We start from the raw sequence: 13,581 nt of genomic DNA, 5'->3' as shown, positions 1-13,581 counted from the left end.
GAAATCTAGAGCACGCTTATTTAAACACACACATATATATATATATATATATATATATATATATATATATATATATACATATATATAATTTAAAATTTTTATTGCATTATTTATTATATATTAGTATGTTTTAGAAATGGGACGAGTTTTAAATACTTGAATTTTAAATATGCCTTTTAAAAAGTCCATCTAAAAGGAATGGTTCTTTAAAAGTTGCACTATGTAATTAAATTAACTAATTGATGATGACATCAGATAACGGGGATATAAGGAGGGAAATGGGATAAGCAATGTGATTCTGATGAAATCCCTATGGAAGGGAAGAAAGCGCTCAATCTAATTGTTTGTATATATTTTTTTTTTTAATTTTTGTTAATAAAATTGGTCATGAGTGAACGTATCTACAGCGGTGTCTAGTTTGGTGTTATTGTTGGACATTGACACTGCTGGGCTCATTTTCTTCTTTTATTCAGTGTAGTACAATTACAAAAGACAATTTAAGGAACACGTGGTAAACAGTAAGAAAAAAACATTAACATACATAAAGTCAACAGTACTAATAATGTACTGGCACAAAATACAACCAGCGGAAATACATCGGGAATATGAATTACATGAAGCCAACCCTACAGAATTCATACACTACATAAATTTAACTAGAATGAATATCAAAGTAAGGAAAAGATTTGCAATATTTAACATTGGTAAACCTTTGGGACCTGCTGAAAGAAAAGGAAAAAAGAGCTAGGGGAGAAGAAAGGAGTGAGAGATGGCATTAATAAGTAAGTGTTGGTATGACATTGGAGGATGAGAGGGGGGAAAAGTAGGCGGAATATGAGACTAGGTGTAGAAAATGGAAGAGAGTGGCTCTTTGTAGAAATGTAATCAGGTTTACTGCAGGAGCAGAGTCAAGCATTTTTGAGGTGTTCCCTTAGTAATTGTTTAAATTTAGGAGTATTGTTAGTGTTGAGAATGTGTTGAGGTATGTCATTCCAAGCTTTGGCCACTTTGTGCGAGTACAGAAAATCCCTGTAAATGTTACTTGACTTGCTGACCTTCAGAAGCAATTTGTTAGAAAACCTTAAAGTTCTGTTACTAGAATAGGGTTGAACTAATTTGCTGAAGAATGGGCAGTATTCAGGATGGAATACAGTAGAATTAGTTATTACTAGTTGGTTATAGGTTAATAGTTGGGGAAGTTCCAAACAGTTGAGTTGATGTAGTATGGTGCAATGGTGGGTTCATGAAGGCAGGTTGGTGGCACATTTGGCTACTTTATAGTAACAGGATTCTAGTTCGGTTAAGTCACATTTTCTTAGGTTTGTGAAAATAGGTGAGGCATACAAAAGGGTGGAACGAAGGTGAGTTCTACTGATGGCGTGTCTAATGGAATCAGTTAGGAAGGGCTTTAATCTATAGAGGGAGCCTAATTTGATATGCACTTTCTTAATGACAAGGCCTTAATGTTTGCCAAATTTAAGGTCCTTGTCTATGGTGACTCCTAAAAGCTTTGTGGAATCAACTGGCTCGATACAGGTGTTATTAGACAAATAAATGGTAAATGATGTGGGGTCTAAAGATTTTTTACTATTGCAGAAAAGCATTAGTTTTGTTTTAGAAGGGTTGAGAATCAATTGTGAATTGTTAAGGTATTGTCCTATGTCCAGGAAGGATTGTTGGGTTTTGGTGAGAAGAATAGATAAGGATGGAGGGAGGAATCATCTGCATACTGAACTAAAGTAGCATGATGGGTGGCAGAATTCAGTCTATTTGTAAATATGGTAAGTAGAAAGGGTCCAAAAATAGAACATGTAGGTACACCAATAGAGAAGGAAAGGGAAAGAGAGAGTTCATTTAGCAATCTAATGGCTTGTTGGTAGTTAGTTAAGTAACTGATGAACCATGAAAGGGTTGAGTGAAAGAGGCTGAGGAAGGTTACCTCATGAATAAGTTTATTGTGGGAAACCTTATCAAAAGGCCTTAGATAAGTCAACAATATACAGGAGGTAAGTAATCCATCGTTCCTGTGCTGGTTAACTGTATTTATGAAACTAATAAAGGCAGTTATAGAACAATGTTTTGGGCACCTTACCCTACAGCTAAACCTATGGGCAGAAAAGTAATGTGAAAAAGTGCAGTGTAGTTGCAATTGACAAGCATACTCTTCCTGCCACATACAGAAATGACAGCACTCCACTGCTAAACGAAAAAGTAGTCGAAGACCTGGGAATGTGGGTTGCTAGTTCCTTCTCCTTCAATCATGTACCACCGGTAGTCTTGAAATACTTCTACATGGCAAAACTAATAGCCAAAGGTACATTATCCTGACCTTGAGATGTGATCATTCCCTTATATTATGCAATGATTAGACCTGCTACGGAGCATAATGACCTCGTTGGGATGTGCCTCACTCAATATATGAAAAAGGTTGAAAAGCCCTAGAGGTTTCTAACCCAAGAGATCTCCTGCCTTAAGATACTTAGTTATCCAGAGAGGCTGGAAGCTCTGTCACTGTGTTCTGTGTACTATAGACTCTCAAAGCATCTTGTGTCTTGCCTTGCCTTTTGTGCAATTAGATACTGCATGCTCCTTGACCTCCTCCATCACAGTAACTGAAATAGCCCAGCTAACACTAGAACCAGAGAACTAGACATCCATCAGCAACAAAACAGAGCATGATGAAGAGATAGGTTCATCACTCAGCACAACCCCTTTCTCTAGAATAAGCTTCTCCTACAGGTTAAGTAGAGTGATACACTATCACCCTTCAAACTCATCTTGTACAACTGGATGGGCATCCTTAAATTCACCCCGGAATGAAATGGCCTTGCCTTTCTTGAGAAGCGTGGTATGGCCTGAGGGTGGGTATTGGCAAGGCATATTTGACTGTCTGGTATCTCCTATGAATCCAGTGAAAAATTTACTTGGGAATATGCAGTTTTACAGGAGAATTGCAATCTTATTCCTTACCATAAGAGTAAAAATCGCATGGCAGCAGCAGGAGGATCGGTGGGAGGTGGGGTGGGGGGTTAAAAAAACAGGAGGAAACCAATGTAAATAAGGGAGGGAACAGTTGAAGAAAAATGGCCAGAGAAATTGCTGCTGTGGAAACATGGTCCACAAGCTTTTTCATGCATCAAAATGTGCACCCCTGTTTGAAGTTGGTATTTACATCCTGGTATACCCATTTAGATCTATGAGGTCTAGGGAAGTACCACACATGTAATTATTCCAGTAACTAAAAATACTTCCTCCTCTTCTCATGTAGGCAAGATATGGAACAGCATCCACCCATAGTTAATAATTTTTTTTTAAAGTTTCTAGAGCAACACCTGTTTAATAGCTGTTAAATCAGCTGTAGGGTTATCATAATGAATTAATCATATATATTCCCTACTCAATGGTATGTACAAGATAACTATTGAATTTATCTTCAACATTTCTTCATTTTGTTTCGTCTCTCCTTTGTCATTTCAAGTATGCTGACATAAGTCATTTCTTACGAATACCCTACTAGAGGGATATTTTCATTTTCAACTTTAATTTTATTGAATAACTTGGTCCTAAGTACAATGCATAACAAAAGTAAATCAACTGATAGCAATGACATATAAAATATGAGATATTACAAGGCTGTATCATTAGTCAAAGGCAAATGGCTCTGTATAAAATTCACATAAATTAATATAACATCTACAGAAACAGGCAATAGTTTGTCCGACACTTTTCTACAGGTAAAAACAGTTAAGTACATAAAATTAAAAATTGAACTCTCTCTGTAGCATAAAGCAAGTTCACAAAGACAAAATGTTTATTGCATAATCTGTTTGCTGTTCACAACCTGAAACTTGCAGTTCCATTTGTGGTTGCATAAATATTTTTATTTACTGCAATTGAAATGTCCTGAAACAGGGAAACAACTAGCAACATACAATGTAAGTTTAATACTTCTTCATAGCTAGGCAATAAACAATCCAAAAAAAAGTCAAACCATGACTCTCATTGTCATTTATCTTCAAACCTAGTCTATAATGTAAAGTTACAATTCCAACAAGATTCCCATAAACAGCCCAGATGTACATCCGCAGAGATCCAGTATAATGAGCTTGCTGAATTACATAGACCACTCTCAAACGTTAGCCATATCCAAATGGAACCATGCAACAATGCAATAATGAAACAATGTATCAAAACTGCTTACGTGTTGTTGACAGAAAGACAGACACGTGCACACATGCACAAAAAAAAAAGAACCCTGGAGTTGGGAACTATGCCCCTTCCCTAGGGAATGTGCAATCTCAGAGTTGGTACATATAAGCAGGGCATATGGAAGGGAGCAGTGGGGCTTACCCCACTACAAAAAAACAATAGATTTCTTTTGCATTGTCCAAGGTTGTGCAAAAGAGAATGCACAACATTAGCTTGTAAATGTTTTTTTTCCAGCCTTTTCTAGTCAATGTTTTTAGTGTAATCTACTGAGGTTTAGATTAACTTCAGTAGATCCCTAGTTCTCTCTCTCTCTTTTTCTCTCCCATTCTCTCTCTATATATATGGGTGTACCACATTTAATATAAAACACCCAAGGTCAACTACAACAATAGCAACTGGAAAAGGTTGAAGACAATATAACTGACAAATTTTCACTAATGCGCCAAGAAGCAGCCTTGGCACAAGCAGAATCTACCTTACAAAACAAACAAAAACATAATTTTATGCAGTTGAACCCCCCCCCCCCACACACACACACACCACCCACTCTCCCTAGTAATTATATATATATTAACTCTGAGATCACTCACTCGTGGTAAAGGCAAATTTCTCTACCTACTCTATTTGCAAAAAAAACACATGCACAATTTAATGTTTTAGTCTTGCAACAAGCATATTCTTGTTGCAGATCTTTATGATTGTTACAGATACTGATGTATAGAAAATTGTTGCAGCAAAGTAATTAACAGTAAAACCAAAGTTGTTTACAATACAGTATATACATAAAGTGCATTTTGAATTTCAACATTTCAAGAAAAAAGCAGGACAACATTTAACATAACAAGAAGGAAAGACAGTCATGTTAAAGGTAGCATGTTGCTAGAATTCAGCACTTCATACTGACTGTCTTGCTGGTGGCAATAAGCTGTTTGATAGCAAATGGCGAGGTTAAAACATTGTTAAACTCAGTTTCTATCTGCAAATGTTCAGAGAAGGCATTTCAGAACTCAATTAAAGGGCCTTGAATCTCTCACTAAGGTGGGAGCCAGTTCCATAATGACTGGTCTAGTTGGAAGAAGGCATGCTTTCCAGTAGCTGTTTTATATGGAGGTCTGCTTAATGTATTAGCTTTCTCCTGAGTACATCTTAAGGAGTAAACCTGGTCTTGAATGGGTAGTTTTTCATCTCAAAGGTATGTAATAGCTACTATTTAGTGTTTTGTAAATAAGAGTACCTAGGAAATAAGGTGACCTTTTAGTGACTGGAAGCCATTTTAGATGTTGTGGGAGGTTACAGTGATGAGATCCGCTGTCAGCAAGGAGGGAAAATCTGCAAATTTTATTATCGGTTATCTGACATCTTTGGGAATTTTGTGTTGAGTGAAAGGTAATTAGAAAAAGACAATATTCTAATTTATTGAGAAGAGCATTTTTGGCTAGGGAAAAGCAGGCTGTAATTGAGAGTAAATGTGAGATTCTGTAGCAGACCTTATGTTGAAATAGTACTAGTTTAGTTATTTTCTCTCTGATTTGAAAATTTTAGAGAAGGGTCAAGGTTATGTCCTAGGTGTTTGTATTCAGTAACAAGGGAAATGGTGCTGTATTTATCAGTGTTGTTAAGATGTTAATAAGGGGTAGATGATGGAAGTCAGCTGGTTACATAGCTTAAAGAAGGACTGCTGTTTGTTCTGCGGAACAGAAGGGATTTACAGGCTTGTAACACAGGGATATCATCTGCATACAGTATGACATCAAGGAATGAGAGGTCATCTGTAAGATCATTTATAAACAATGAAAATAGAATGGGACCCATAATTAAAGTGTGTGGCACTCTGGTGTTTAGGGTGCCAAGTGAAGATAAGAGGTCATTAGTGTGGACTTGAAATGTCTTTATTCTCCAGGTAACATTGGTTCCATTTGATAGTGCTGTGGCCAAAATTAAACATGTTCAGTTTCATAAGAACATCTTACACAGTAATGTCTTTTGGCTTTTCCCGGTTAGGGGTCGCCACACAACAGAACTCCGTTCTGCTTACGATTGGCAGTGGATTTTTACAGTGCCGAGTTGCCAGCCCGATACCCAACCTTCAAAGAAGGCACACCCATTTACGCATGCACCTACCTGCATGTCTTTATATGACACTCAACCGTGGGGAGGACATACAGACTCCACACAGAAGGCGTTCCAGCAGAGAATCGAACGAAAGAACCTCTTGCTGTGAGCAGACAACACTAACCGCTGCACCACTGCAGCCATACATAAAAACATCTTACAACATCATCTTACATACATCTCAGAATACATACATTGCAACAGCATATATTGAGTGCTATATAATATGGAAACAGTGTATCATCATGGGATAAGCAGGACAGATGGTTTAAAGAAAATCTGGAGCATTTCTCCCCGGGCCTCCGCTGAAAACAGGCTCTATGGAACCTAGTCGGACATTCCCGGTCAACAAATGTTAAATAAAATAAAAATAAATAAAATACAAAAAGAGAGAAGCTTGGACATGTGTGCCAGCTGGAACTAGAAAGGCTTATAACAAAACAAAAGAAATGTTATTTCAGAGACATAGTGATATAGCCCTGGAAGAAAGTATCTAAGGCAGTGATACAGTGTAGGCCAACAGAGGGACTCAAGGATGCATGGGATTAAGAAACGACTGTGCAGGGATGAGGCAGTGACAGCTGCAAAGTGTCTATTGCAAATACTAAAGTACTCTTACAAGACAATGCATCTTTTAATCAAACTGGCCATCAAACTGAAACTGGGATACCAAAATAATGTTAGAATATATATATATATAAGTAAGTGGAAAACCACACTAACATATACTAAACTTTCTACCTCTCTATACAAAGGAGGTCACAAGCACTTGTAGGAAAATTATCAGAGATTTGGACAGACAGAAAGACAAGTTGACTAGGGAGAAGATAAAGAAAGAAGATAAGGGACTCAAGGGAAGGAGGAACCTCTGCTTGGTGGGAAATGTTCTGGGTAAAGTATCGATAAAGCTCTGCAGTTTTTTCCTAGAGTGACAGGTGGAAATGGAGGTTTCTTTACACAAATGACGGTAAAGGCAAGACTGGATGATAAAAGACCGATCAGACTTGTATCTATGTCAGGGAAATTTGTGAAGCAAATTCAACAGAGTATGTTGTAGGGATTACAATGTGCAAACTGTACAACAGCTGTGCTAATGCATGGAGCCACAAAGTAGTGGTCGTGTTAGCCTAAATGAGTGAATTTCACAAGTGAGTAAGTCAACTGGTTGTGGTGAATGTGGAATTCAGAAAGTCCTCGACGATAACTGCCTCACAAGACATTATCAGGAAACTAATGAGCATGGGAACCAACTCAACAAGATGGAGTGTGTCCACTGTATGAGAGCACAGACCACTAGTAAGGGAATAAGGGCACTGCCAAGGCAGAAACCAGAAACTATTGATTAGTGGAATGCCAAAGGGGTTTGTATTGGTACTGCATTTCTTCGACATATCTTTGTCAGCCTTCTGACATTAAGACAGGCTCTGTGTGATGCAGGCAGTTTCCAACATGATCTGACACAGCCTGAAAGGTGAGCAAGTATGTGTATACTGGGAGTTAAAGCAAAAAAAAAAAATCATACGTTATGTACTCTGGTGATGGAGAACTCAGGAATTATTTAAGTGTTAGGAAAAGTATCCTTAAGGTGGCCAGAGAAGGACAAAAGTATGAATGTTGCAATTACCATCCAGTTAAATTAGGGCTAGCCCTTTGCCATAAAGGTTTTGTTCTAAGCTGCAATGCTTTTGACAAGGGTTCAAGCTGCAGGGTCCTGGTCAACTGAGAACTCTCTTATCCTTGGGTGGGGGTGGGGGGGCAGATTTTACCATTTCAGGGCTTAGTCATGACAGAGACGTGGATTACAGCAGTTTGTTAGGAGTTAGAACTATGCAGCAGTTTGTGAGTAGAGGGTGATTTTTCTAGAACTGTGTGACACATAATCAGTATTCCAAGCAATGCACGAATCCTACTGGAAATAAAAAATTTTTTTTTTTTTTTTTTTTATTTAACATTTGTTGACCGGGAAAGTCCGACTAGGTTCCACAGATCCTGTTTTCAGCGGAGGCCCGGGGAGAAATGCTCCAGACGAGCATTTCCAAAAAAGATAGGTAAAAATGGACCTTGTCACTTTGGGCCACAAATGGCAAACCCTTGTCCTCACTACTTTTCCCTTATTCCAGTTAAGAGCATGTATATGTTACTAAAGGGTAACACACAGTAGTAAAACTGGTAGTTGGGTGGACTTAAGGCTTGGGGAGGGGTTGTAGAATTTAGAAACCAAATATATAAGGGTGAATTAAAGCTAGTGATATAGGAATATCACCAGGATGAAACATGTTGTGTAGTGTGACATAGCACTGGCAAAGGCCAGTTAGTTGTGTGAACTCTAAAGAGTAAGATTTCATCCTGTAATTAACTAGCTAAGGGTGAGCAGAGATGGGTTACAGAGATGTAAAAGGAAATGGAGACTATGGACTATGAGAAAAGACCCAGAGAGCTAGAAATATTCAAGCAAAATGTGAGAAGATAAAGGGAGATATGACAAAACACACCACATCACTGAAGTAGTTTGGTGCCACAGAACTAAATAAGAAGGACTGCTTTGGAAGCTTCAGTGGGAATGATGAGCATTACTGCACAGAGAGGGTGATAAGGCTCTGGAATGGCTTTAAATAATGGAAGAGAACATGGGTTTAGTGGTGCATGTAAGCAATTCTGCCTAGGAGGTGCAGCTGCATCATTTATGCAGACTATTTGGAGAGAAGACCTCTTCACTCATATCTGCATTTGAAGGTCCAAGACTGTGTTCTTCATTGTGAGTTCTATCAATAACTGCCTTAGTTTTGCATCTAACACAAAGTACAAGATGTTTCCAGTCCTTAATCTGGCACCAGCATGAGTTTCCAATGTAAAGTGCAGTTTTGTACCTACCATAAATGTAGATGTTCAAGTGCTAATACAGCTGCAGTCATAACAGAAGGGTTATCCTGCCATCAGGCAGGTCCTCGGTCGGCCGAATTCCAAAGTCTAGGTCCGGCGTCGGATGTCGTCGCTTCTTCCCTGACATCAGTGCGGCAGGGGTATAAAAGAACCAGCCGACGCCATTTTCTTCAGTTTTTCATGCCCCAGATGTCAGGTGCCCCCAGAAGGAAGGCAAAGCATAAATTTATGTAATAATGCAATGCAATATAATCAAAAAACAGTAGTTGCAAGCAAATACACCATAAAAGAATACCCCAATCAGGTTGCATGAAGAGGTGTTAGCCATTATGCCTGTCCCAAGAGGGGAAGGAGGGAGGGAAACCTGGACTGCAGCTGTATTAGCACTCAAACATCTACATTTATGGTAGGTACAAAACTGTACTATGTTCATCGTGCATACAGCTGCAGTCATAACAGATGGGTAGAATCCCAAAGCTAAAAAAGGGGTGGTAGGCACTAAGTGGAACTAGGAGGAGCAAGGATGCCCTGTAAGTCTGTAGTGGCAAAGCCCGCTCTAGATTTAGAGTATAGTGGAAGGTGATAGTGCTTGGAGAAAGTGTGCACAGAACTCCAAGTGGCTGCTTCCAAAATATCTTTGGTAGGAACCCCCCCTGAGGAAAGCTGCAGAGGTAGCTGTGGCCCTTGTGGAGTGAGATCTGATGCCTGTAGGTACAGTTTTACCATGAAAAGAGTAACAAAAGAGCGTATGCAGTGGGCTATCCATTTTGCGATTGTCTGTTTGGAAATAGGCTTCCCTTGAGCACCTGTAGCATAGGACACAAAGAGTTGCTCTGATTTTCTGAATGGCTTTGTTCTGTCCAAATAATAACAAAGCTGTCTGTGAATGTTCAAGGAATGTAGTAGTCTCTCCCCTTTGTTTTGTGGATTAGGGTAAAAGGTAGGTAAGTGGATAGCCTGATTGTTGAAGCAGCTGGCTCAAATGGAGACAGGGTCAGTTTTTCTAGAATTAAACTGAGGTCCCAAGCAGGTACTGGTTGCTTCCTTGGGGGTTTTATATTCTTAGTCCCTCTGAGGAACTGTCTTAAGAGGGGGTGAGAGAATAAAGGAGGATCAGTGTTGTACTCTGCAGAAATGGCTGAGGCATGGATTTTGATGGAGGAGAATGAAAGTCCACTGCTTAGCATCTCAGCTAGGTACTGTAATATTTTAGGTAAATTCAGTATTCCAGGATTCTGACCCTTTTTCTGATTCCAGGCACAAAACCGTTTCCATTTTGCGGAGTAGGCTTTTCTAGTAGAAGGCCTTCTGGCCTCCAAAATGACATCCTGCACCTCCTTGGAGAGTAGGGTCTGTTGTGAATTTAAGGAATCCTCCATGTGGCTAGATTGAGTGTTTTCAGCTGACTGTGAAGAGTTTTGAAGTTGTGCTGAGTCAATAGAAGAAGCATTAGAGGCAGGATCCATGGTGGGGAATGTGTCAGGCTCCTCAGGAGTGGGTACCAGTGTTGTCTTGGCCAGTCTGGAGCAATGAGAATCATCCTTGGTCTGTCTGCTCTGGCTTTTAATAGAACTTTGGGCAGCAGAGGAAGAGGTGGAAAGGCATAAACTGTCATTGTTGTCCAACTGAAAGAGAGTGCGTCCACTTTGCAGGCTTGTGGATGGTAGGTCCTTGAGCAGAATTTTGTCAATTGGTAATTTCTGTGGGTAGCAAAGAGATCTATCTCTGGCCTTCCCCATTCTTGAATTATCTTTGTAAAAACTTGAGGATGCAACTTCCATTCATGTGGATCTGTCATATTTCTGCTTAGGTTGTCTGCCAGTGTGTTTTCCTTGCCTGGCAGGAATTGTGCTTGAAGTTGGATTTGTAATTCCAGAGCCATGTTCCAAAGAGACATGGCTAGCCTGCACAGGGGATATGAATGGGTTCCTCCCTGTTTGTTTATGTACCACATCACTGTGGTGTTGTCTGTCCTTATCAATAGCTGGCCTGGGTGCAGTAGGTCTTTGAAAGCCATAATAGCATTTATTACTGCTAGCATTTCCTTTTGATTGATGTGTAGGTGCTTTTCTTTTTGGGACCATTTGCCCTGAATGCACCGATCTGTCATGTTCGCCCCCCAGGCGTAGTCCGAGGCGTCTGTTGTGATGATTTGATTTGCTTGAGGCAAGCAGAATGGAAGACCTATGTTTCTTTGGCATGCTTCAGCCCACCACAGAAATTCCTTTTGGAGACATGGAATCAGTGGTATAATTGTTTCCAAACTGTGGCTGTGTTGAGACCATAAGTTTTTTTTTTTTTTAGGTACCATTGAAGTTTCCTCATATGCAGCTTTGCACATGGGATTAGCAGGATGCAAGATGCCATGAATCCCAGAGCCTGCAGGATTTTCCTTGCAGTCAGCCTGGTGAAGGTTGCCAGTTTTCTGAAGTATTGAGTTAGTTGCCCTTGTTTCTCTGGCATGAGGTAGGCCATCTGGGTGTTTGTATTCAAGCTGGCACCCAGGAAAATTATTGTTTGAGAGGGTATTAGTCTTGATTTCTTTTTGTTGACTGTGTATTCCAGAGAGTTCAACAACTTTATTACAAACGCCAGGTGTTTCAGAAGTATGTGTTTGCTGTCCGCTTGGATCAGGCAGTCGTCCAAATATGGGTATATTTGTATCCCTTGAAGTCTGCAGAAGGCAATTACTGATGCCAGGCATTTCGTGAACACTCTGGGCGCAGTAGATAAGCCAAAGGGCAATGCAGAGAATTGATAATGGGTTGAACCTGCAAGAAATCTGAGGTATCTTCTGCAATTTTGTCTGATAGGGACATGCAGGTATGCCTCCTTGAGGTCCAATGGTACCAGCCAAGACTTCTTGCCCAGCATGGGAAGAAGCTGCTGTAATGTGAGCATCTTGAATTTTGGTACGAGTAAATATGTGTTTAGGATGGATAGGTCCAAAATAGGTCTCCAATCTTTGTCCTTCCTTGGTACCAGGAGTAGTCTGGAGTAAAAACATTGACCCTGTTCTTGTGCAGGTACCTCTTGAATAGCTTTCATGTCCATGAGAGCTGAAATTTGTTTTTGTGCCTCTGCCCTTTGATTGTGAGGCAGGTTTGGCATGCCTCTCATTTTTGGAAGGGTGTGAAAGTGGAATCTGTAGCCTCTGTCTATAATGTCCAGGATCCATTTGTCTTTTGTGACAATATGCCAATTTTTCGAAAATAATGCCAGTTTTCTGCCTAAGGGTGCTGCCATTAGAGCTTTGCTTGGCATGCAAAGGGGAAAGTCATTGGCTCTGCTTTCTGAATGGCTGTGAACTATCCTCACCACCTCTTGGTGTAGGTGCTTGCCATTGTCTGCCTCTAAATGATCCTTGAGATTGCCCTCTACCCCTCGGGCGCCTGTATCTACCTCTTTGAGGTCTGTCCGTGGCTGGAAAGGACCAATTTTTTGAAGGCCAATTTCTACTGAAACGTGGTGGTTGTACCTGTAGGAAATCTTTCACTGTTTGCATTGATTTTGCCTTTTCCTCCATTTTCTTTAATACCTCCTCAGCTTTAACACCAAACAATACATCTTTTTGAAGAGGTGCATCTAGTAATTTAGCTTTGACATGGTCTGGCAAGGTTTGCTCTTTGAGCCAAGCATGTCTACGTATGACTGATCCTGTAACAGTAGCTCTACATGAAGCCTCTAAAGCATCAAAACCACATTGCAAGGTATGTTTACCCACTTGTTCTGCACTATGCAACAAATCCTGTAACTCCTTCAAGTCTGGTTGTTCAGGTTGTGACATTTTGCTTTTCAACTGAGATAACAAAAACTGTTGATACTTTAACATATGGAATTGACAGTTTAATGCCCTCATGGTTAAAGTGGCAGAGGTGTATACCTTTTTTCCCCACCTTTCTAAAGCTCTGGAATCTCTCACCGAAGGTAATGGATTTTTGGTAGTGGAGGCCTTAATTCCCTTGGGACCCTGTGAAATAGTTTCTGGGTCAGCCGCATGGCTTTTTTATAGGAATTGGTGTGAATCAGGAACCCAGTAATACCCGTCAGGCTTGACTGGAGCTGGAGGTGAAGAATCTGGGTTGAGGCTGGCCTCTGAATACACATCATCTAGTATGTCTAAGACAGGAGGGATAGCCAGAGGCCTGTGCTGAGGGAGCAAGAGGAAATCCCTGAGCCTTTTCTTGCGTCTGTTGAATGTAGCACAAAAACGACAGGCCGAGACGTCGTGGTCTGGGCCTAAGCAAGGAATGCAGAGGGAATGGAAATCCTTATGCGGTATTTGCTTCCCACAAGAAATGCAATTATTAACTTTGTCTGACATTGGTCTGAGGCAAGAAAAGGTTCACCAACGGGGTACTTAGCTTTCAACAAGGCTTC

The 13,581-nt window shown here is 40.2% G+C and overlaps 1 protein-coding gene across 2 annotated transcripts in view; it reads right to left on the bottom strand.

The window, feature by feature from the left end:
- Positions 1-13,581, bottom strand: part of LOC122806915 (inositol hexakisphosphate and diphosphoinositol-pentakisphosphate kinase 2-like) — a 1,544,141-nt gene that overhangs the window by 1,277,928 nt on the left and 252,632 nt on the right. The gene's annotated exons all lie outside the window — the stretch shown is intronic.

The sequence above is a fragment of the Protopterus annectens genome, chromosome 7.part0, assembly GCF_019279795.1.
Source record: "Protopterus annectens isolate FY-2018-M chromosome 7.part0, PAN1.0, whole genome shotgun sequence".
Lineage (NCBI taxonomy): Eukaryota > Metazoa > Chordata > Ceratodontiformes > Protopteridae > Protopterus > Protopterus annectens.
This window is presented reverse-complemented; position numbering and strand designations above follow the sequence as displayed.